Here is a 24,287-nt window from a genome sequence, read left to right on the forward strand (position 1 = left end):
AAATCACTCGTGAAATTAATCCTTAATTTTACTCAGCCCCATATGATTACCTATACTTATCCGTGTATCTTAATTTATGTATTTTGTGCATTATTTTGCTAAATAAAATCAATCAATCAACTTTAAACATCAACATTCATAGTTACAAAAAACAGTTACCAAGGCTTACACTATGCAATAACCTTCTGGGAACATTCTGATAACGTTCTCCAGTAGTCACATAAAAGTAAATCCTCCATATATATATATATATATATATATATATATATATATATATATAGAGAGAGAGAGAGAGAGAGAGAGAGAGAGAGAGAATTTTTATAACTTTAGAGTGTTTTGGTAAACTGGGATGTATGGATGCTGTCAGTCCCCACTCGCTTGCTCACTCAAGTTTGTTGACGGTGTAGTGGCTGCTGCTTTATGTCCCGGGGCTCCCTCAGGCCTGTGTTACCTTATGGCTCTCTCCTTTTAGTTATGCTGTCATAGTTAGTTTTGCTGGAGTCCCTGCTTGTACTCAGTGCAAAATGTATACTGCTCCTACTTATTCAGGTGACATTGGGCATACCTAACAACCTGTGTCCCTCTGAGTTACATGTCGGTCCTGAGATCGAGATGCTGACCTCTTCTGCTCCTCGGACCTGCCTGATCCATCCTGATGCCCTGTGTCTGGTCAGAGTCTCATCACATCTCTCCTGTGGAGGACGGCCCCATGTGGACAGTTGAAAGTCACACTTGGAAGACGCTCTGGGCACTTACAGTAATGCTTTTATGGCTGAGGACTACAGTTGACTTGCTAACTTTATGACTGCAGTTGTCATGAACAGTTTTACACTCAAGTTTCCATCAATGAAGAGTTATAACATCAATGAAAACAGTTAAAACTGTTAATGTTATAGTCACGTTGTCTGTTGTTGCCCAAATGAGGATGGGTTCCCTTTTGAGTCTGGTTCCTCTCGAGGTTTCTTCCTCATGTCGTCTGAGGGAGTTTTTCCTTGCCACCGTCACCACAGGCTTGCTCATTGGGGATAGATTAGGGATCAAATTAGCTCATGTTTAAAGTCATTCAAATTCTGTAAAGCTGCTTTGCGGCAATGTTTATTGTTAAAAGCGCTATACAAATAAACTTGACTTGACTTTTCATTAATTTCAATTATATACTCAGGAAGTTTGGCACTTTTATTTTTATGTATGTATGTGAGGGCGACACGGTGGTGTAGTGGTTAGCACTGTCACCTCACAGCAAGAAGGTCCTGGGTTCGAGCCCAGCGGCCGACGAGGGCCTTTCTGTGTGGAGTTTGCACGTTCTCCCCGTGTCTGCATGGGTTTCCTCCGGGTGCTCCGGTTTCCCCCAAAGACATGCAGGTTAGGTTAATTGGTGGCGCCAAATTGGCTGTAGGTGTGCATGGTTGTCTGTGTCAGCCCTGCGATGGCCTGGCGACTTGTCCAGGGTGTACCCTGGATAGGCTCCAGCTTGCCTGCGACCCTGTAGAACAGGATAAGCGACTACAGATAATGTGTATGTAACGACAAACTAACGTTTCCAGAATGTTCTAGGAAGCGATAATTGTTGATGTGGGTGCGAACAATTATGTCGCCTACTAATTTTACATTTTACTGTACTTTCCAAAGTAAAAAAATACTAACAAACAGCTGCTGTTTGTGGTGAGAATGATGCACTTGTCAGACTGACAGAAAGCAGACTTTCATACTAGTGCATCTCAAAAAATTAGAATAACATGAAAGAGTTCCTTTTTTTCATAATTTAATTCAAAAAGGTAAACTTTCATATATTCTATATTCATTACATGTAAAGTAAAATATTTAAAGCCTTTTTTGTTTTAATTTTGATGATTATGGCTTATAGCTCATGAAAATCAGAAATCCAGTATCTCAAATTATTAGAATATTCCCTAAGATCAATCAAAAAAAGGATTTACGATACAGAAATGTCCAACTTCTGAAAAGTATATTTATTTATACACTCAATACTTGGTTGGGGCTCCTTTACCATGAATTACTGTATCAATGCGGTGTGGCATGGAGGTGATCAGTCTGTGGCACTGCTGAGGTGTTATTGAAGCCCAGGTTGCTTTGATAGTGGCCTTCAGCGTATCTGTATTTTTGGGTCGGGTGTTTCTCATCTTCCTCTTGACAATACCCCATAGATTCTCTATGGGGTTCAGGTCAGGCAAGTTGGCTGGCCAATCAAACACAGTAATATCATGGTCAGCAAACCATTTGGTAGTAGTTTTGGCACTGTGGGTAGGTGCCAAGTCCTGCTGGAAAAGGAAATCAGCATCTCCAAAAAGCTCATCAGCAGATGGAAGCATGAAGTGCTCTAAAATCTCCTGGTAGATGGCTGTGTTGACTTTGGACTTGATAAAATACAGTGGGCCAACACCAGCAGATGACATGGCACCCCAAATCATCACAGACTGTGGAAACTTCACACTGGGCTTCAAACACCTTGGATTCTGTGCCTCTCCACTCTTCCTCCAGACTCTAGAACCGTGATTTCCAGATTAAATGCAAAATGTACTTTCATCTGAAAAGAGGACTTTGGACCACTGAGCATTTCTTTCTCTCCTTAGCCCAGATAAGACACTTCTGAAATTGTCTCTGGCTCAGGAGTAGCTTGATATTAGGAATGCGAAAGTTGTATCCCCTTTCTTGAAGATGTCTGTTCATGATGGGTCTTGATACACTGACACCAGCCTCAGTCCACTCCTTGTGAAGCTCTCCCAAATTCTTGAATCAACTTTTCTTGACAATCCTCTCAAGACTGCGGCCATCCCTGTTGCTTGCGCACCTTTTCCAGCCACCCTTTTCAGCAATGACCTTCTGTGGCTTACCCTCCTTGTGGAGGGCATCAGCGATCATCTTCTGGACAACAGTCAAGTCAGCAGTCTTCCCCATGATTGTGGTTGTGTGTACTGAACTAGACCGAGACATACACCGTGCACTCAAACTTGAAATGAAATATTTTAATATTTTGAGATTTTTTTATGTTTTTGTACTGTATGCCATACTGATCTCATCTCATTCTCATTATCTCTAGCCGCTTTATCCTGTTCTACAGGGTCGCAGGCAAGCTGGAGCCTATCCCAGCTGACTACGGGCGGGGTACACCCTGGACAAGTCGCCAGGTCATCACAGGGCTGACACATAGACACAGACAACCATTCACACTCACATTCACACCTACGGTCAATTTAGAGTCACCAGTTAACCTAACCTGCATGTCTTTGGACTGTGGGGGAAACCGGAGCACCTGGAGGAAACCCACGCGGACATGGGGAGAACATGCAAACTCCACACAGAAAGGCCCTCACCGGCCACGGGGCTCGAACCCAGACCTTCTTGCTGTGAGGCGACAGCACTAACCACTACCCCACCGTGCCGCCCCTGCCATACTGATTAAAATTATAATAGAAAAAAAATGCTTGAAACATTTTAGTTTATGTGCAATGAGTCTGTAATATATAACATTTTCACTTTCTTAAATAACTGATGGAAAATATTGAACTTTTTCACAATATTCTAATTTTTTGAGATGCACTAGTTAGTACATGCTTATGTTTTTATATTCTGTCCAGGAGCTGAAACTGAATCAATCGGAATCGATTCCAACTATTTTGTGTCGATTCTTATTTTTCCAACGCTTGAGTTGGGAGAGAGAGTCGACTCCATAGGAATCGACTCTCACGCCTTGGGCTTTCATGCAGAGGGAAGGTAACACGGGTGGGAAACTTTCTCTGGCGGATAATTCATGACACAAAACAGGTATTTATTAAAAGCTCTTCCTTTTTTGTTGTTGAACACGTGATATAGATGTAGAATGGATTTACCAGTGAGTTATTATGAGTTTATTGGAATTCAGGACCAAGTTGTATAGTTTGGATATAAAGTATTGTAGTCGTTCATGTTTTTAATATGTATATATATATGATGCCACAATGTAACTAGCTTGCTAACTTGGGACAGCAGCAGCAGGAGGAGGAATGTGCCAGGACTTGTCTCTTTAACAGGGAAGGGAGTACTTGGTGTGGAAAGAATGTTTGTTTAAATTAGCCATGATATGCTGTTTCCAAAGGTTTACTTAGTGTATGTCAAAACATTGCAATGTTCAACACTGGTTAATGTATTAGACCCAGAGAACACCTTTGACAGGTAAAAGTACATCAAGGTTTCTGTTTAAAGTCGCAGTGGACATGCTACAGTCACTTTCTGAACAACATACAAGTTTTCAATAAAACTTAAGAGTTGAATGTTCATGCTCTTTTTTTTTTTTTAAGTGTTCATGAATTTATAACCACTGAGGTTAATTTCAGAGGCGTCCCTGGATACACTTCACTTCAGCTGTGGTTTGACTTCAGTGGTCATTTTAGATGTTAAATGGAAAGTCAGCTTTTTAAAGCGTCCAATATTACACTACCGTTCAAAAGTTTGGGGTCACCCAGACAATTTTGTGTTTTCCATAAAAAGTCACACTTTTATTTAGCACCATAAGTTGTAAAATGAATAGAAAGACATTTTTCTGGCCATTCTGAGCATTTAATCGACCCCACAAATGTGATGCTCCAGAAACTCAGGCCAAGTTTACATTAGACCGTATCTGTCTCGTTTTCTTCACGGATGCACTGTCCGTTTACATTAAACCGCCTGGAAACGCCGGGAAACGGGAATCCGCCAGGGTCCACGTATTCAATCCAGATCGTGTCTGGTCCGGTGCTGTGTAAACATTGAGAATACGCGGATACGCTGTGCTGAGCTCTAGCTGGCGTCGTCATTGGACAACGTCACTGTGACATCCACCTTCCTGATTCGCTGGCGTTGGTCATGTGACGTGACTGCTGAAAAACGGCGCGGACTTCCGCCTTGTATCACCTTTCATTAAAGAGTATAAAAGTATGAAAATACTGCAAATACTGATGCAAATACTGCCCATTCTGTAGTTATGATTGTCTTTAGGCTTGCCATCCTTCCACTTGCAAGTGGTAAGTGACGCGCATGCCCGATATGCACTGAGATCACACACACAGCGGCTCAGTCCCGAATCACTGCTCGTGCACTTCACTCGCGCGCTCTGTGAGCTGCGCAGGGCCGGAGTGCGCACCCTCCAGAGGGCACTCGCTGTTCAGGGCGGAGTGATTTGGAGCGCAGGATGCCTGCGGAGCCGAGCGTATCCGTGTATTGGTGTTGCTGTGTGCACGCGAATCGTGTATTGGCGTTGCTGTGTGCACGCTAATCGTTTTAAAAACGTTAATCTGATGATCCGCTGATACGGTCTAATGTAAACACCACCTCAATCTGCTCAAAGGAAGGTCAGTTTTATAGCTTCTCTAAAGAGCGAAACTGTTTTCAGCTGTGCTAACATGATTGTACAAGGGTTTTCTAATCATCCATCAGCCTTCTGAGGCAATGAGCAAACACATTGTACCATTAGAACACTGGAGTGAGAGTTGCTGGAAATGGGCCTCTATACACCTATGGAGATATTGCACCAAAAACCAGACATTTGCAGCTAGAATAGTCATTTACCACATTAGCAATGTATAGAGTGGATTTCTGATTAGTTTAAAGTGATCTTCATTGAAAAGAACAGGGCTTTTCTTTCAAAAATAAGGACATTTCAAAGATTAAACTTTTGAACGGTAGTGTACATGTTCAGAACCTTCGTCTCTTTCTTTGTCCTGCAGCAGAAGAATTGTAGAGAGAAACTATTCCTTTCGCACAAGTATCACAAACCAGGCAGTAGCAGGGACTGTGTGGATTTAGTGTGAGAGCTGAAAGTGTGTATGAAGTTGAGATGTCTGTAAGTGTGTAGTTTATGGGTTGTTTTACAATCAGGGTACAAAGTTTGTGTCACAGGGGTCCAAAATTCAAATTGATTCAAACTGGTACAAGAACCAGTTTTTAAGTGAAGGACAAGTTAAAGAACAGATAGGCGTGTGTAATAGTTTGTATTATAACAAGATTAAGTGGAGCTTTAAGCAGGGCTGGGAGAAACAAATGAAGTGATTCTCGGAGAGGACTTTTTTTTTTTTTTTGACGATTCAGAATCCACTACTTCCATAGTGCTTTTAAATATAAGGCTGTAAGCTTTGTGTTAGTTGTCTCTAATATTTATGTCCCAATATCTTGACCACATTTTAGGATGAAAATAATCATTTTAGATACATGTTATTTTATATTGAAAAATTAGCTGTCTCGGAGAGGACTTTTTTTTGACACAATTACATACTAATTTGATCAAAATAGTCTGAAAACTTACTGGCATTCAACATTAAAACTTAACTATGTTTCCAATGATATGGAACCAAATATGTGTTTTATGGTATAAAGAATGATTTAAGTGCATCCCTTTTGGAGCTACCTGTGGTCAAAAAAGCACTTTTTCTAAATGACACGAGTAATTTTGCTAAATATGACATGTATTGCCATACATTCACCAAAAATAACGTTATCACCAATTTTTTTTTGCATGGTAAATAGAGCTATCACAGGACTACAATAAACAACCAAGTTTATTTAGTGAAGCCTTTTGATATTGAAGATAATAAGTGTTAAATGTGATTTTTAGCTTGCGTACCCTGATTGTAAAACAACCCTTACACTACAGTACACTGCTGAGCTTTATTATGGAGGACGGAATGGAGCGGTCACGGTGAGACGAGTTAGATGGGTTTTTATAGGAGCTCTGGTAGTTTGAAAGTTCACCAGCCTACTGAATCTTTTCCACATGGATCTGAGTCGTTAGGTGTGTTTGGTGTCGACTTTTAAAGGAGATACGCAGAATGTTTATTTTTCAGTAGGTTTCTGAGTGGATAGTATCTCCAGCCTTGACTCTTGTATGCTGCATAAATGGGAATAAAAATGTGTGTGTGTATATATATATATATATATATATATATATATATATATATATTTTTTTTTTTGAGAGTTAAAATCGACCACAAAGTTAGCGTTTGAGCTGCCGAGTGCATGACGTCACAGCAGGAACCGGTTTTAAGGCCGAGGCCTTTGACAGCTATAGACCAAAGTCATCTCATCTCATCTCATTATCTCTAGCCGCTTTATCCTGTTCTACAGGGTCGCAGGCAAGCTGGAGCCTATCCCAGCTGACTACGGGTGAAAGGCGGGGTACACCCTGGACAAGTCGCCAGATCATCACAGGGCTGACACATAGACACAGACAACCATTCACACTCACATTCACACCTACGGTCAATTTAGAGTCACCAGTTAACCTAACCTGCATGTCTTTGGACTGTGGGGGAAACCGGAGCACCCGGAGGAAACCCACGCGGACACGGGGAGAACATGCAAACTCCACACAGAAAGGCCCTCGCCGGCCACGGGGCTCGAACCCGGACCTTCTTGCTATGAGGCGACAGCATTAACCACTACACCACCGTGCCGCCCAGACCAAAGTCATATAGATTAAAATTTATAGTGAAAGTAAGAAATACCGTTACCGACTTGCTCAACTAAGACTGATTGGACTTCATTGATTATAGGTTGACGCTTTATTAAAACAGGATAGGTGTTATAACTTATGCGACATGCATGCATTTTCGCTGATAAAACGTAAAATGCTAATTAAATAATCAGATGAACTGAGACAATCACATTCTGTAGCAAATTAAATAATCTTATACCGGTAGCTTAAATACACAATACAAGTTACGTGTATTAATCTAAATGCAGGTAAACAGCGAATGTTGTTGTTTTGTATCCAAATGAGAGTCGGAGCTTACCCGTCTGTGTTCTCACTTCTTGAAGGCCAATTGTTTTTGAAACAATCTTACTTTCAGTTGTTCGTTCAGTTCTCCGTTCATTCGCTTCTTCCACGTGAGGGCGAGATATTGCTACTGAGGCAAACGTATCCAGTGGAGAAATCTGACGACTGGTCCATTCATTCTCCATTTTCTCCATACCGAGTACTCCGCCATTACTGTTTGGCTCAGGCAATTACTAAAACCCTTGATGGGACGTCACCGGTTTTAGCAACAACCGCGGGGAGGTTATTGCCCGAGCGATAATATGTCATGTCCCGTCCTGTTCCGTCCCAGGTTTTAGCAACAACCCTCAGTTCACACTCCGGGAGAACTGGTGCAACTTGTAGTTTTCTTTTCCTTTAACTGTTGGTACTGCACCCTCTTTCAGTACGGGCTTATAGCCAACGCTCCTCAACAGATCAGAGGTTTCGTACGAGTCTTCAGTAAAATGCGCAGAGCAGAGGAGAGACCACTTTGTAGCCGCCCAATGTGCCCGTGAACTTCTCGCAAAACGCGTCCAAATCTTTGCAGTTTGAACATTCTTGGGCCATGAATGCAACGTAAATCCACCTTCTGTCGTGTTGCTGCACCCACCAGCAACACATCTACGTGGCATGGTGATAAATTAGCTCAAAATGGAGGATCGGAGTTGCAGTCAGCTCTGTGTTTTAGTATAGCGGAAATGGCGATGAGACCGATAGCCTTCCTGTGGTGACATCACAGATGTCAAGGTCATTCACTCTGACCGCTACCTATATGAATCATTTTAATCGTAAAAATTACTATATTAGATTTATCATTAATGCTTAAAACTATTCCTGTGCCATTCTTGAGGTCTCAAGGCATTTATAAACAACAAGTGAGGCCATGGTTCTGCGCATATCCTTTAAGGTGTTCCTCTTCACTGTGCAATGTATATCTACATAGCAGAAAAAGTTAGGATGGTATGGAAAATGCAAATTAAAAAAAAGAAAGCAATGATTTCTAAACTTACTTTGATTTGTATTTCATTGCAGACAGTATGAAACCAATATATTTCATGTTTTGTCTGGTTAGCTTCATCTCATTTGTTATACATTCATTCCTGGATTTTTGGCCTGTAACACATACACATTCCATAAAAGTGTGTGTGGATTTAGGGCGAGTAATGAAGAAAAACAAATAATGATGTGATTTGAAACAGGTGATTGTAATTATGATTTGGTACAAAATCAGTATCCAGGAAAGGCCGAGTCTTTGAGGCGCAAAGATGGGTTGAGGATCACTAATTTGTCAACAAATGCATGAGAAAATTATTGAAATGTTTAAAAACAATGTTCTGCGAAGAAAGATGCAAAGGGATTCAGATATTTCACCCCTACGGTGCATAATATCATTTAAATGATTGAAGGAATCTAGAGGAATTTTGGTGCATAAAGGGCAAGGGCACAAGCCTAAGCTGAACACCCATGATCTCTGATCTCTCAGATGGCACTGCATCAAGAACCGTCATTCATCTGTAGCTGATATAACCACGTGGGCTTGGGATTACTTTGGCAAACCTTTGTCAAGCACTACAATACAGAGTTGCATCCACAAATGCCAGTTAAAACTTTACTGTGCATAAAGGAAGCTTTATATTAACTGTCCAGAAGTGCCATTGACTTCTGGACTTGGAGGCACCTGGGATGGACCATTACACAGTGGAAATGTGTATTATGGTCAGGTGAATCAGTATTCCAGGTCTCCAGAGAAAGGATGAAAAGGACCATCCAAACTGTTACCAGCAACAAGTCCAAAAGCCAGGGTCTGTCATGGTATGGGGTTGTGTCAGTGCCCTTGCAAAGGTAACTTACACTTCTGTGATGGCAGCAGAAAAGCATCCTGAAATTTTGGAGCAACATGTGCTACCTTGAAGATGACAACTTTTCCAGGGATATTTCAACAAGACAATACAAAACCACATTGTGTACACATTACAAAGGCATGGTTGTGGCAGAAGAGGGTGTCTGTCCCCAATAGAGAATCTCATCTCATTATCTCTAGCCGCTTTATCCTGTTCTACAGGGTCGCAGGCAAGCTGGAGCCTATCCCAGCTGACTACGGGTGAGAGGCGGGGTACACCCTGGACAAGTCGCCAGGTCATCACAGCGCTGACACATAGACACAGACAACCATTCACACTCACATTCACACCTACGCTCAATTTAGAGTCACCAGTTAACCTAACCTGCATGTCTTTGGACTGTGGGGGGAAACCGGAGCACCCGGAGGAAATCCACGGGGAGAACATGCAAACTCCGCACAGAAAGGCCCTCGCTGGCCACGGGGCTCGAACCCGGACCTTCTTGCTGTGAGGCAACAGTGCTAACCACTACACCACCGTGCCGCCCCCAATAGAGAATGTGTTGTGATGTTTGCTGATGATGACCCTGTACTGTTGCACACCTTAAGACCTGTTTGCAGGAAGAATTGTGGTAAAAAAGTGACAAATGCTTTACCATCCCAATTTTTTAAAAATGTGTTGCACAAATCAAAATCGAAAAGTGTTTATTTTGAAAAACCAATAACATTCATGAGGTACAGCATCAAATAATGTCCTATTGTATTGTTTTGAGTGCAGTTCAGGCCAAAGATTAACTTTTAAAACTGAAAACAATGATTTGTAAATGATTTCAACATACCACCTCAACTTACTGGGGTTGTAACTTATTATAGAATGGACCTGACTTGGTAGAGTAGAATTTCTTGTGTTTTGCTGGGATCAGACTACATAAAATTCTTTCTTTCGCAACAGTCACGGTCAGATTAGGCAATCATAGTGCCATAAATTCTTGCCATGCCTTGGTCAGGAGACTGGCAACACTACAAGTTTGACCCTACCCAATCATCCTTCACGTCATCTTTTGTGTGTCATTGGGGAGGAGGGTCAAGAAATTGTCAATCGTGGTTTCAGAAGGAGCATCAAGGTACATGTCGTAGGAGTTGTCAAACTAGGCAAAAAAAACCCCCAAAAGATTCTGGCATGCTCGATTTTTGTTGGGGTATTGTAGTGTTTGAGATGCCCCACATCATGTTCTTCGATTGCATCACACTACAAGGCCTGTTCGTCATTCCCGACATTTATATTCGGACCTATTGTTGGAAATGTGTCGGCCACAACAAAATTGTATCAAAATTAGGCTACATTTGTTTGCCCTGGTCCTGGCATTAGTAAAATTTAGGTTTGGAACTATGAGCTCACATCCTTGGGGTCTACAAATGGCTGGGCCTTAAAATTAGATTTTTGTGTCAATCGGTTGATTTTTCCTTCCATGTCCTTATTAAATGCATTTTTGCTGTTCAGCGTACACAAATATTTATATTATAGTGTGGCCCAACTGTTTTGAAGCTTTGCTGACCCAACTTGGCTTCCTTAACGTCACTGAACGATGTCGGACACTACACATACACGGATTAAAGTTGCCTTATTGTCAATAGGGCGCCATTCATTTTCTTTGAGGAGACGTTTATCTTCTGTGTCAGCACTTTCAGTGCTAAAGTTAACTAAATTTTCAGTCACTGGAAAGTTTTCAGAAGTGTAATTAATTCGGAGGGTGGTAAACTGATGATAAAATTACTTTTTTTTTTTTAAAGATATTTTTTTGGGCTTTTTTCACCTTTATTGGATAGGACAGTATAGAGACAGGACAGGAAATGAGTGGGAGAGAGAGACGGGGAGGGATCGGGAAATGACCTCGGGTTGGAATCGAACCCGGGTCCCTGGATTTATGGTATGGCGCCTTAGCCACCTGAGCCATGACGCCCCCAGATAAAATTACTTTATAGCTGTTATGAGTGATAACAGGATCTTGTTTGGTAGATGTTCTACAATGTTGAACGCAATTATAAATGATTTTATTTAAATAATAAACAAACACCTGTTAGGGTTGGTAAGTTGTGGTATACGAAGAACGCTTTGTGACGTGCTGCTATTGGAAAATGATCAATGTTCGGATAACGCATCACACCATTATATCAGGTTTTATTCCTTACTTATCACACGTCCCTCGTCACATAACTCTGTTTGTGGAGTCATTTGGGATATATCTGCGGTTGAGTTTATTTAATAGTTGTGCTGTTGTGACTCCTGGTACGGTTGTTTTGAAAATCTCCATCACATTAGACATTTGAGGACACTGCATAATGATGGGCCTTTAAACCTTGCGGTTACACACTAAAAAAATTCATTCTTGTCCCATAGAGTCATTGAGTCTGAGCTATTTTCTTCAACTTAAGTGGTTCCCATGGCCAGTTGGCAAATAACAGCATGTGCTCAGTGCCAGCACCTGTTGATTTTGAAGGAAGAGAACAGGGGCACTGACCTGGCAGTTACAGCCACTACAGTATATCCATTGTATTGCAGATCAGTCTGTTTTTAATTCCAGATAAGACCACCTTCATGGTGAGTGATGATTTGTTGAGAATGGCCGTACTACCATTTTGAAATGTATGAAGTTTTGAAGTCGTTGCTTGATGGATTTTAGAGTTGATATCTTCATCCTACTTGATCTTTATTTTTTATTTATTTATTTTTTTGATGACTTTTGCCTAAGGTAACCCAAATGGCCATGAAACGCAGAACTTAATGGCCGACTTCTTTGGCTCATTCACCGTCACTAATAAAATTGGGTTTATGTTTGTCAGTGGATTCATAGATCAGAAGGGGGACATTTTTATGATGCCTTGGTTGTCTTAGTGACTCCGGTGGCCTGTAGAGAACAGCACGATTAATAACACAGCCTGTGGTTGGAACTGGTGAGTGTGCTGTTTTCAAAAGCCCTGCTGTGTGAGGTTCAGTAATAATATAAGGGTGCATGCAGAATTCAGTGCCGCAACATTTCTCTCTCCTAAACCCTGCAGTTAGGTCTGGCTATGTGTCTCCGGTTGACATGATCTGTAAACTATTTGCATTGCATTGTCTTAACCATTCCTTACTGAATAAATTCAATGAAATGGTGTTGTGTATGGGCAAGGAAATATTTCAAAGTCTGGTAGACATCACTGATGCTATTGGATAGTTTGGTAATGGAGTGTAGCCGGACCATCGTGGGTGATGTATGAAACGCCAAACCTCACCTGAGGACTCGTATTCAAAATTTCGTCCTCCCGATGTTTTTGTTTGTTTGTAATGGATGGCATTAGATAGTTATTGAAACCAGTCATGGTCCAGATCTGAAGGTTTGTGTTCATTTTGAAAGGTCACTCGCTTGACCTTTGACATTGTGATATTCAGAGATCTTGACCTCTAAGCCTTTTCCCATGCACGGTTATCTACTGCCTGTCTATATCAGGGTTTGGTTATCAGGTGAGTTCAGCGCATGGAGTTCATTCCTTTACACCCCGTGTCAGTGGGACAAGCAAGAGTCAGGTAACTTTGACATTATTGTCTAAACCCTACTCATTTGATCTGAGGCAGAATGAAAGTACTGAAGAGTAATACAGTGTACAGTATAATAAATGAGGGCTAGAAGGATTTCTGCTCGGTCAGTTAATATTTAACAGTAGTCAAATAGCAGGAAGCTTCTCTGTTTGGAAGCCTAGTTTTCTTTACATTCTCCACATTTTAGTGTTTTACTTGTTTCTTTTGTGGGTCTGAGCATGTACTGTTATTGTTTTTGTTAATGTTTTTTTCTTAATGCTAAAATGCCACAGGGAGCAAAGATTGTAATGTAATACGTACACTACCGTTCAAAAGTTTGGGGTCACCCAGACAATTTTGTGTTTTCCATGAAAAGTCACACTTTTATTTACCACCATAAGTTGTAAAATGAATAGAAAATATAGTCAAGACATTTTTCTGGCCATTCTGAGCATTTAATCGACCCCACAAATGTGATGCTCCAGAAACTCAGGCCAAGTTTACATTAGACCGTATCTGTCTCGTTTTCTTCGCGGATGCACTGTCCGTTTACATTAAACCGCCGGAAAACGGGAATCCACCAGGGTCCACGTATTCAATCCAGATCGTGTCAGCTCCGGTGCTGTGTAAACATTGAGAATACGCAGATACGCTGTGCTGAGCTCTAGCTGGCGTCGTCATTGGACAACGTCACTGTGACCTCCACCTTCCTGATTCGCTGGCGTTGGTCATGTGACGCGACTGCTGAAAAACGGCGTGGACTTCCGCCTTGTATCACCTTTCATTAAAGAGTATAAAAGTATGAAAATACTGCAAATACTGATGCAAATACTGCCCATTGTGTAGTTATGATTGTCTTTAGGCTTGCCATCCTTCCACTTGCAAGTGGTAAGTGATATGCGCTGGGATCACACACACAGCGGCTCAGTCCCGAATCGCGGCTCGTGCACTTCACTCGCGCGCTCTGTGAGCTGTGCAGGGCCGGAGTGCGCACCCTCCAGAGGGCACTCGCTGTTCAGGGCGGAGTGATTTGGAGCGCAGGATGCCTGCGGAGCCGAGCGTATCCGTGTATTGGTGTTGCTGTGTGCACGCTAATCGTTTTAAAAACGTTAATCTGATGATCCGCTGATACGGTCTAATGTAAACATGGGCTCAATCTGCTCAAAGGAAGGTCAGTTTTATAGCTTCTCTAAAGAGCTCAACTGTTTTCAGCTGTGCTAACATGATTGTACAAGGGTTTTCTAATCATCCATTAGCCTTCTGAGGCAATGAGCAAACACATTGTACCATTAGAACACTGGAGTGAGAGTTGCTGGAAATGGGCCTCTATACACCTATGGAGATATTGCACCAAAAACCAGACATTTGCAGCTAGAAGTGTCATTTACCACATTAGCAATGTATAGAGTGGATTTCTGATTAGTTTAAAGTGATCTTCTTTGAAAAGAACAGTGCTTTTCTTTCAAAAATAAGGACATTTCAAAATGACCCCAAACTTTTGAACGGTAGTGTACATTTGACCGGTATCTCCTCTCCACTGAGGTAAGCAGGAACACCCTTACATTTTCCTTTGATTATAACTTTTTCCTTTTCCAATCACTGCCAATGATTTTATTCTGCCACACCCTGTTGTGGGCAATGTAGGACGTTTGATGACTTTCAAACACTTTCCCTTTGGGCTGATTGGCAGATTTAGTGTTCTACTTTACACAGATGTGGAAACTGATAGACGGTATATGTGGTGTTTGGTAATGGATTGTTAACTTTTTGTGATGGCTGTACCAGAGAAAAGTGAGGCTTCATGTCACCTACAAGTGTTTGTATGTTGGCTTTCGACTGTACCGTCATGTCAGCTTCACCCTGTTTCCACGGCCTTGGGTCTAACAGTAAATTTATGAGAGAACTTGTCTCAACTCAGAATTGCTACCTCACTGATATAAAGAAAACGACACGCCCTTCAACAGAACAGTTCCTTTTTTTGCTCCTTCTTGTACATTCTTTATGACTTTGTTGTGATGGAACCTCTCCCAGAACCTGCTCATTTTGGAAATGAATGACTTCATTATCTGCTCTGAAATTCTAATGGGTGAAATGATAATTTAGGTGAGGACAAATCAGCGTTTGTGACTCAGATTTTTCTCTTTGATGATTAATACAACTATCACATCTGGCCATGGGATAATTGGATAACAGTTTTGAGCATTTATTTTTAAACATGTCTCTCTGACGGCTCAAGTCTGTGTAATTGTTTTAGGCTGACTTCGGTAATATATGGTTTCACTTGTTTTTATACTTTTTTTTTTTTTAATTTAGCAGATTATTACTTGTTACACTGTACAAGATAATCCAGAAACGTCTTGGCTGAATTCTGTAACAGGGCAATTCCATGTAAATGTCAACCTCACCATGCAAAAATAAAGCAACATGTAATTCATCAAAACCACTTCCAAAGATATCACCTAGGCCTGTATTTTATAGATGTGAATAAGTTGAACCAATTTGTCACAAGAATCGTTCCCTTCGCCTTAATATGTCAGTCTTTCTTTCTTATAATGTAAAACCCAAGCTAAAATCAACTTTGATCATGTACAATTCTATATTATTGCCACAAGCCACAGAAATGTATGCTAAAATCCACAAAACAGCAAAACAATAGCCATCCTAAATATTATTTAAGAACTTTGATAGTTTTAGCTGATATTTAGAGAGTTTTTCAAAGGGTTATGGTGGTTAAATTGCTGATTTTCTAAACATATGCCATGTCTATTTCAGACGCGTCACATCCATAACGGAATTTCGTCACATCCATAACGCTGACTTTTCCTTCCGAAACTCTGCATGAAATACAAAATATTTTAAACAAAGATTTTTTAATATTCACCTTGGACCCCTCTATCAAATGGATATCTCCATTTCGACATTAGGTTTACAATTTCACAGAGTTTGATAAAAATGTACAGTCACCCAAGAAAAGTGATACTTTTTCTGTCACATCCATAACGCATCTTTTATTGGCATTTTCTGGCATGCCCTAGATGTACTATAGGATTTGTTCTTGTTCTATCACTTCTCCAGTATGGTACAGCCTTAAAATATGCAACACCTGTTTAAATACTGGGAGACAATAAAACATGCACTGGGTCATTTGTTCGCATTTTGAGTTCAAGTGTCACGTCCATAACGCTGGAATTGCTATTAACACTGTACACTAATGTGTCCTCCATGTCCTGTGATGAAGATATGGTGATCACAGACCTGTAGTTAAACATAAATACTCGTGCATCTCAAACAATTAGAATATCATGAAAAAGTTTTTTTTTTGTAATTTAATTCATAAAGGTAAACATTCATATATTCTATCAATGCACAAAGTGAAATAATTCAAGCCTTTTTTTTATTTTGATGATTATGGCTTGAAGCTCATGAACATTAGAAATCCAGTATCGCAAATTGTTTCCTAAGATCAGTCAAAAAGGATTTACAATATAGAAATGTATAGCTTCTGAAAAGTGTGTTAATTTATACACTCAGTACTTGGTTGGGGCTCCTTTACCCTGAATTACTGCATCAATGCGGTGTGGCATGGAGGCGATCAACCTGTGGCACTGCTGAGGTGTTATTGAAGCCCAGGTTGCTTTGATACCGGCCTTCAGCTCATCTGTGTTTTTGGGTCGGGCGTTTCTCATCTTCCTCTTGACAATACCCCATTGATTCTCTCCAGGGTTCAGGTCAGGTAAGTTAGCTGGCTAATCAAGCACAGTAATATCATGGTCAGCAAACCATTTGGTAGTAGTTTTGGCACTGTGGACAGATGCCAAGTCCTGCTGGAAAAGGAAATCGGCATGTTCATAAAGCTTGTCAGCAGGTGGAAGCATGAAGTGCTCTAAAATCTCTTGGTAGATGGCTGCATTGACTTTGGACTTGATAAAACATGGTGGACCAACACCAGCAGATGACACGCCACCCCAAATCATCACAGACTGCAGAAACTTCACAATGGACTTCAAACACTTTGGATTCTGTGCTTCTCCACTCTTACTCCAGACTCTAAGACTCTTGATATCCAAGTGAAATGCAAAATTTAATTTCATTTGAAAAAAAGGACTTTGAACCTCTGAGCAACAGTCCAGTTCTTTCTCTCCTTAGCCCAGGTAAGACGTTTCTGATGATGTCTCTGGTTGAGGAGTGGCTTGATATTAGGAATGTGACAGTTGTAGCCCCTTTCCTGAAGACGTCTGTGTGTGGTGGCTCTGAATGCACTGACACCAGCCTCAGTCCACTTGTGAAGCTCTCCCAAGTTCTTGAATCAACCTTTCTTGACAATCCTCTCAAGGCTGTGGCCATCTCTGTTGCTTGTGCACGTTTTCCAGCCAGCCTTTTCAGCAATGACCTTCTGTGGCATACCCTCCTTGTGGAGGGTATCAATGATTGTCATCTGGACAACTGTCAAGTCGGCAGTCTTCCCCATGATTGTGGTTGTATTTACTGAACCAGACCGAGAGAGACTTTTTTTTTTTTTTTAAATACTGTTTTACTCAACCACAAAATATTCTAATGTTTTGAGATGGGTTTTTAAGTTTGTTTGTGCTGTTGGCCATAATTATCAAAATTAAGATGCAAACAAATGTTTGGAGCATTTTTCTGTGTAATGAGTCTAGAATATATTAAATTGTCACTTTCTTAAATAACTGATGGAAAATATTGAAATTTTTCATGACCTAATTGTTCGAGATGCACTAGTATTATGTTCTGCTTACATCATCAATTATGCAATGTGGACTTGACAGCTTGCATAAACAGAAACAATCCCTTGGTGCGTTGTTAGAAATGTTGTGTCTAGAGAAAGCATTGCATTACATTTCAGGCATTTAGCAGACACTCTTATCCAGAGCGACATACAGCAAGTGCAAAAGTCAGCTACAAGAAGTGCTGAACTTCTAGACAAGAAAGTTCTAGTACCAACTAAAGTGGAGTGGCAGAATAATACTTAGCATAATATTCTGTTGAAGTAACAAAAATCAGCAAACAGCCAAGGTAAACAAATAGAAAAAAATAAAACCCCAACGGTTAACCTGAACTGATCATGACAGTACACAGCCTGGGTTGGTCAAGACCACTATGCGATTACACAGTGGGCAGGGGAAAGGTGCAGCCTGAAGAGGTGGGTCTTCAGTCTGCGCTTGAAGGTGGTCAGGGAGTCAGCAGTTCTGACGTCTGTGGGAAGATCATTCCACCAATGGGGAGCCAGGGCAGACAGCGGTCTTGAGCAGGCTGGGCAGGAGTGGAGATGAAGAGTGGCCAGGTGACCAGTAGCAGCGGAAATATAAGGATCTGGCTGACATGTAGGGTTGGACCAGTCTCTGGAGATATGCTGGCCTGAACCCCTTGACTGCCTGGTAAGCTAGCACCAATGTCTTAAATTTGATGTGAGCTGCAACAGGTAGCCAGTGAAGGGCAGCAAGCAGAGGGGTAATATGGGAAGAACAAGGAAGATTGTAGACCAGGTGGGCTGCAGGGATTTGCTAACAGATACTGGAAGGCCAGCAAGGACAGAGTTGCAGTAGTCCAACTGGGAGAGGATCAGCGCTAATTGGGCTGAGAGACTGGGTGTAGAGGGAGAAGAGAAGCGGACCAAGGACTGAGCCTTGAGGGACACCAGTGGTAAGTGGGCATGGGGTTAATACTGTATCAGACCAAGTAACCTGGAAGGAGTGACCAGAGAGGTAGGACTTGAACCAATCCAGGACTGTCCCGCAGATCCCCAGAGCTGATAGAGATGATTGGAGGATAAGGTGATCAGTGGTGTCCAAATACAGCAGAAAGGTCTAGGAGAATCATGACAGAGGAGAGGGAGGTGGCATGCGCTACATGAAGTGCCTCACTGACTGAGAGAAGCATAGTCTTGGATGAGTGTCTGGCTCGGAAGCCAGACTGGTGAGGATCCAGGAGGTTGTTCAGAGAGAGAGACAGGAGTGCTTTGGTTAGCAACAGCACATTCAATCGTCTTTGATAGGAAGGGGAGAAAAGAAACTGGGCAGTAGTCTAGGGTTGCCCCCCCCCCCCCCCCCCCCCCAAGCAGAGGGGTGATGCACACCCAAAAGCACAAGGAGAGAGAAGAGTTTGCAGCAAGACAAGCACATGTTTCCTCTGAGATATGTAAAGCTAGCTGATCATGCTGCATTGCTGAGCTGAATAATGCACGCTGATGAAAGCGTTGTTTTGCCTTCTTCCACATACATGAGTTCATAGGTGCCCACAATTGGCAGGCGTTGTGGTTGATGGGGAAGTGCCAAAGTATGTCACTTTTTCCACCCAGAGCACATAGCCAGTTTTGTTCTCTTGGCTCCTGGCCATACAGACGGATGTAAGATTTTGTAGGGAATTAAGATTGTGGTCTCTAAATGAGAGGGTGAAATTTTTTTTTTTGTTTTTTTGCGCTTTATTGGTGGCTTTTAGATGAGTCTCATAGCACTCGCACTGCTGCCATGACATTTATCTGTCAGAAATCTTTATCGTTTGAATAACGAAAGAATTATTTTACGACATGCAATATGTTTGCTGACTATAAACCCAGTCTTTAGTCATACTCTAAGGCTTACGAGTGTAATCTTTTCAGATGGGTGTTGGATATCGGCCATATTATCTCTTTTTAATGTGAATAACCTAAAAAGAAAAGTCAGATTTTGCTAGTAAATTTGACGTGAGGACATAGCCTGTGCTGAGGATATCGAATTAGTATCAGCTGAAAACACGAGATTGCTTAAGTCTAGACCGATCCTTTGTGAATACGTTTTCCTTTCCAGCTAAATTAGATGGTTCTTAACAGACCGCATACAACTCGGCAATCTATAAAAAGCTGCCTGACTGTAAAACACATCGTTTAACTAATCACTCATCCCTCCAGGGAACAGAATGTCATTTTAATGATTTCAGTTTAATGTGACTCAGAGGGTATTCTTCTGAGTTCTTTCTTTGGTTAGAAAACACTTTTTTTTTTTTTTTTTTTAAAGATTTTTTTTGGGCTTTTTTCACCTTTATTGGATAGGACAGTGTAGAGACAGGAAATGAGTGGGAGAGAGACAGGGCAGGATCGGGAAATGACCTCGGGTCGGAATCGAACCCGGATCCCCGGATTTATGGTATGGTGCCTTATCCACCTGAGCCACGACGCCCCAGAAAACAACACTCATGATGCTACATTGTTATCGATTTAACTGAATGGAGTACTGTAATTTTAAAAGTTAAAATTCATCAGGTAAAACAAATTCAAGTAATTCATGCAATTTCTCTTAACATTGTTGGGCTACAAAAAAGAATTATGAATGTATACAAGTTCAATATAAAGTACCGGACAAAAGTTTGGACACACCTTCTAATTCAGTGGGTTTTTTTTTTCTTTATTTTTATTAATTAAGACACTCCATGTCTTACAGTAACGATGGACTCGTTTCTCTTTACTTAACTGAGCAATTCTTGACATAATAAAGATTACTAAAGTTGTGGAATAGGGCTATTTTACTATTTACTGTGTGATCTCAAATGCATTAAGAAGGCAAAAAAAATCCACTAATTAACTTTTGATGAGTCACGCCTGTTAATTGAAAAGCATTCGAGGTGACTCCTTCATGAAGCTGGTTAATGCCTTGGTCACAACCGGCCGTACGTGCTCCTACGGCCGGTCTATGTGCAAAAAACACAAGAAACGCACGGAGGGCGCGCGTGTGATGTGCTGATTTTCGAGCCGTAGACTGGCCGCAGACCGGCCGCAGAGGTTCTTTGTCATGTCAAACTCTACGGGCGCTTACGTTTTTTTCAGGTTGCAAGACAAACTTACGGCCAACGTATGTCTTTCTCCATGAACAAAAAAAACGCAGCGATTTGGGAAACGCCAAAAATCACACGGCCAAAAAATCGTACGTCCGGTTGTGACCTAGGCTTAAGATAATGCCAATAGTGTGCAAAGCATCATCAGGGTACTTTTGAAGAATCTAAAATACGAAACATATTTTGTTTAGGGCGGCACGGTGGTGTAGTGGTTAGCGCTGTCGCCTCACAGCAAGAAGGTCTGGGTTCGAGCCCTGTGGCCGGCGAGGGCCTTTCTGTGCGGAGTTTGCATGTTCTCCCCGTGTCCGTGTGGGTTTCCTCCAGGTGCTCCGGTTTCCCCCACAGTCCAAAGACATGCAGGTTAGGTTAACTGGTGACTCTAAATTGACCGTAGGTGCGAGTGTGAATGGTTGTCTGTGTCCATGTGTCAGCCCTGTGATGACCTGGCGACTTGTCCAGGGTGTACCCCGCCTTTCGCCCGTAGTCAGCTGGGATAGGCTCCAGCTTGCCTGCGACCCTGTAGAAGGATAAAGCGGCTAGAGATAATGAGATGAGATATTTTGTTTAACACTTGTGTGTTTACCACATGATTCCGTATATGTCCCATATGTTACTTCATAGTTTTGATGTCTTCAGTATTGTTCTACACTGGAGAAAATAGTCAAAATATAGAAAAACCTATGAATGCGTAGGCATGTCCAAACATTTTCCTGGTACTGGGGGGGGGGGGGGGGGGGGAACTATCCTGCAATGTGAACCTAGCGATAGTTTGTGTCGGCACAGAACTATGAGGCGAGTTTTACAGTATGTAGACCTTGGTAGAAGAGTGCTACTGATTTATTATTCTGATATGTATAATCATGACTTTGTAGCCTCATGATAATGAGGGTCAATATGATTTAACTCATTTTTTTATGGTGTTCAAGCTTTCTTTTTCCTCATTCAAACATACCATTTGAATAAGAACACCTATACTCCTGGAACTGGGAAAAGAAATAGTTGAGTCTCCCAATCTTCAACTGCCCAGTTTGGGTGAGCCTGTGCTATCTGTAGCCTCATGCATGGACTGTTTTTTGGCTGACAGGAGCGGAACCTGATGTGGTCTCCTGCTGTTGTAGTGCATCCACTTCAAGGGTTAGCATCTTGTGCTTATTCAGCTACATCCACACTAATACGTTTTAGTTTTAAAATGCATCACTTATGCTGTGTTATATTTAGTGTCCACACTACTCCAGAGACATTTGGAAACATTGCACACACTGTTTTTGTTTGAGAACTCTGGGGTAGCCTTTTAGTGTAGACGGGCAAAAATGGAGTCGTTTGGAAACGATGACGCAGCCACCGACGTTTGCCTCCTGATTTGGTTTTATCGGTCATAACGTATCCTTCCCTGACTCGTCACATTCCTATCACGTGACCCCTTTCCGGAAGAAACAAACTCCTAGTACCTAATAAAGTATGCCACCATATTTGCTTTGCAGTGACTCCCAATCCGTGTTCTCCACTCATGTTTTACTTTCAGTAAGAGTTCCACCTCGTCGTCTGTTCAAGCAAAGGAATCTCTGGTCTTACTTTACACCACTGCTGTTACTCGTTTGTCGTATTTTCTCCAAAGCAACCGAATGCAGAGTAGAGAATCTGCTTCCTGTTTTACCAGCATGTGTATGTGAATGGTCACATGAGATGCATTTTCAGGTGTGTTATGGATGGAGGCACTTTCTGGCATGGAGCTAAAATGCTCATCTGGACGGAGATTGTTTTAAAACACCATTTTAAAACTTAAACGTGTGTGAATCCCAAAGGGTCAGCAGTTTCTGAAATGCTTAAACCATACGGGCTAGCGCCAACAAACATGCCGCTCTGCCACCAAGATCACGTTTTGTCCCCATTCTGACGTTTAATGTGAACATTACCATCTTTCCTTTCGTATCAGTGGAAACTGTAAAACGCCATCCTGGCAGTCCATTGTTTTGTGGTCACTCATTTCCTGTTTCAAGCTGAAGAATTCATGCTCTCCTGCCTTCAATGTGTGGATATGGCCCAAGATGCTTTTCTGCTCACCATGGTTATAAAGAGTGGTTATTTGAGTTGGCTTAGTCTTGTCACCTCAAACCAGTCTGGCCATTCACCTTTGACCTCTCTCATGAAGGCGTTTCCACTTGCAGAACTGCTGCTCACTTGATGTTTCTTCCCCCTCACCATTCCATGTAGACGGAATGTGTGTGAATCCCAAAGGGTCAGCAGTTTCTGAAATGCTTAAACCATACGGGCTAGCGCCAACAAACATGCCGCTCTGTCACCAAGATCACGTTTTGTCCCCATTCTGATGTTTAATGTGAACATTACCGTCTTTCCTTTCGTATCAGTGGAAACTGTAAAACGCCATCCTGGCAGTCCATTGTTTTGTGGTCACTCATTTCCTGTTTCAAGGTGAAGAATTCATGCTCTCCTGCCTTCACCTATTATTTAGAATGGAATAAAATTAGCAATGTCCATTAACTCGGCCTTTATTTATTTGGCAAATATTCTGAATTAATTAATTAATTAATTAATTAATTAATTAATTGTCCACAACTTGTTTTTAATTTTTTTCACCAGTGTTTTAAGCAAGTTCTACTTTCAGTGCGGAAAAGGGTCACAGGTCTTTGTGTTTTTGCTTGTGTGGTTGTCATGACAACCGCTAATGAGCAATTCCAGCGTTATGGACGTGACACTTGAACTCAAAATGGCAACAAATGACCCAGTGCATGTTTTATTGTCTCCCAGTATTTAAACAGGTGTTGCATATTTTGAGGCTGTACCATACTGGAGAAGTGATGGAGCAAGAACAATTCCCATAGTACATCTAGGGCATGCCAGAAAATGCCAATAAAAGATGCGTTATGGATGTGATAGAAAAAGTATCACTTTTTTTGGGTGACTGTACATTTTTATTAAACTCTGTGAAATTGTAAACCTAATGTCGAAATGGAGATATCCATTTGATAGAGGGGTCCAAGATGAATATTAAAAAAATCTTTGTTTAAAATATTTTGTATTTCATGCAGAGTTTCGGAAGGAAAAGTCAGCGTTATGGATGTGACGAAATTCCGTTAGGCTGCTGGGCCATAGAAGGTTCACGCTGCACGCTGCATGCTGCACGCTGCACGCTACACGTTCACGTGAAGAACCGGACCCTGGGCCATTAAACTTCATGCTTGGATGTTCACGTGTTGCGTCTGTTCTACTTTGACCGAGTAACCAACAATATGGACTCTTCGGATGACGACGATTGCCTCATTCTGCTGTTACTGAGACAGAGG

At 41.6% G+C, this 24,287-nt stretch overlaps 1 protein-coding gene across 1 annotated transcript in view; it reads left to right on the plus strand.

Annotated features, from left to right (window-relative positions):
* The first annotated feature begins 3,704 nt into the window (after positions 1-3,704).
* tanc1b (tetratricopeptide repeat, ankyrin repeat and coiled-coil containing 1b) overlaps positions 3,705-24,287 on the plus strand; it is a 362,831-nt gene continuing 342,248 nt past the window's right edge. The window contains exon 1 of the mRNA XM_060930092.1: positions 3,705-3,783. The gene's annotated coding sequence lies outside the window, so the exon portion shown is untranslated. The remainder of the gene's footprint in view (positions 3,784-24,287) is intronic.

The sequence above is a fragment of the Neoarius graeffei genome, chromosome 9, assembly GCF_027579695.1.
Source record: "Neoarius graeffei isolate fNeoGra1 chromosome 9, fNeoGra1.pri, whole genome shotgun sequence".
Classification (NCBI taxonomy): domain Eukaryota; kingdom Metazoa; phylum Chordata; class Actinopteri; order Siluriformes; family Ariidae; genus Neoarius; species Neoarius graeffei.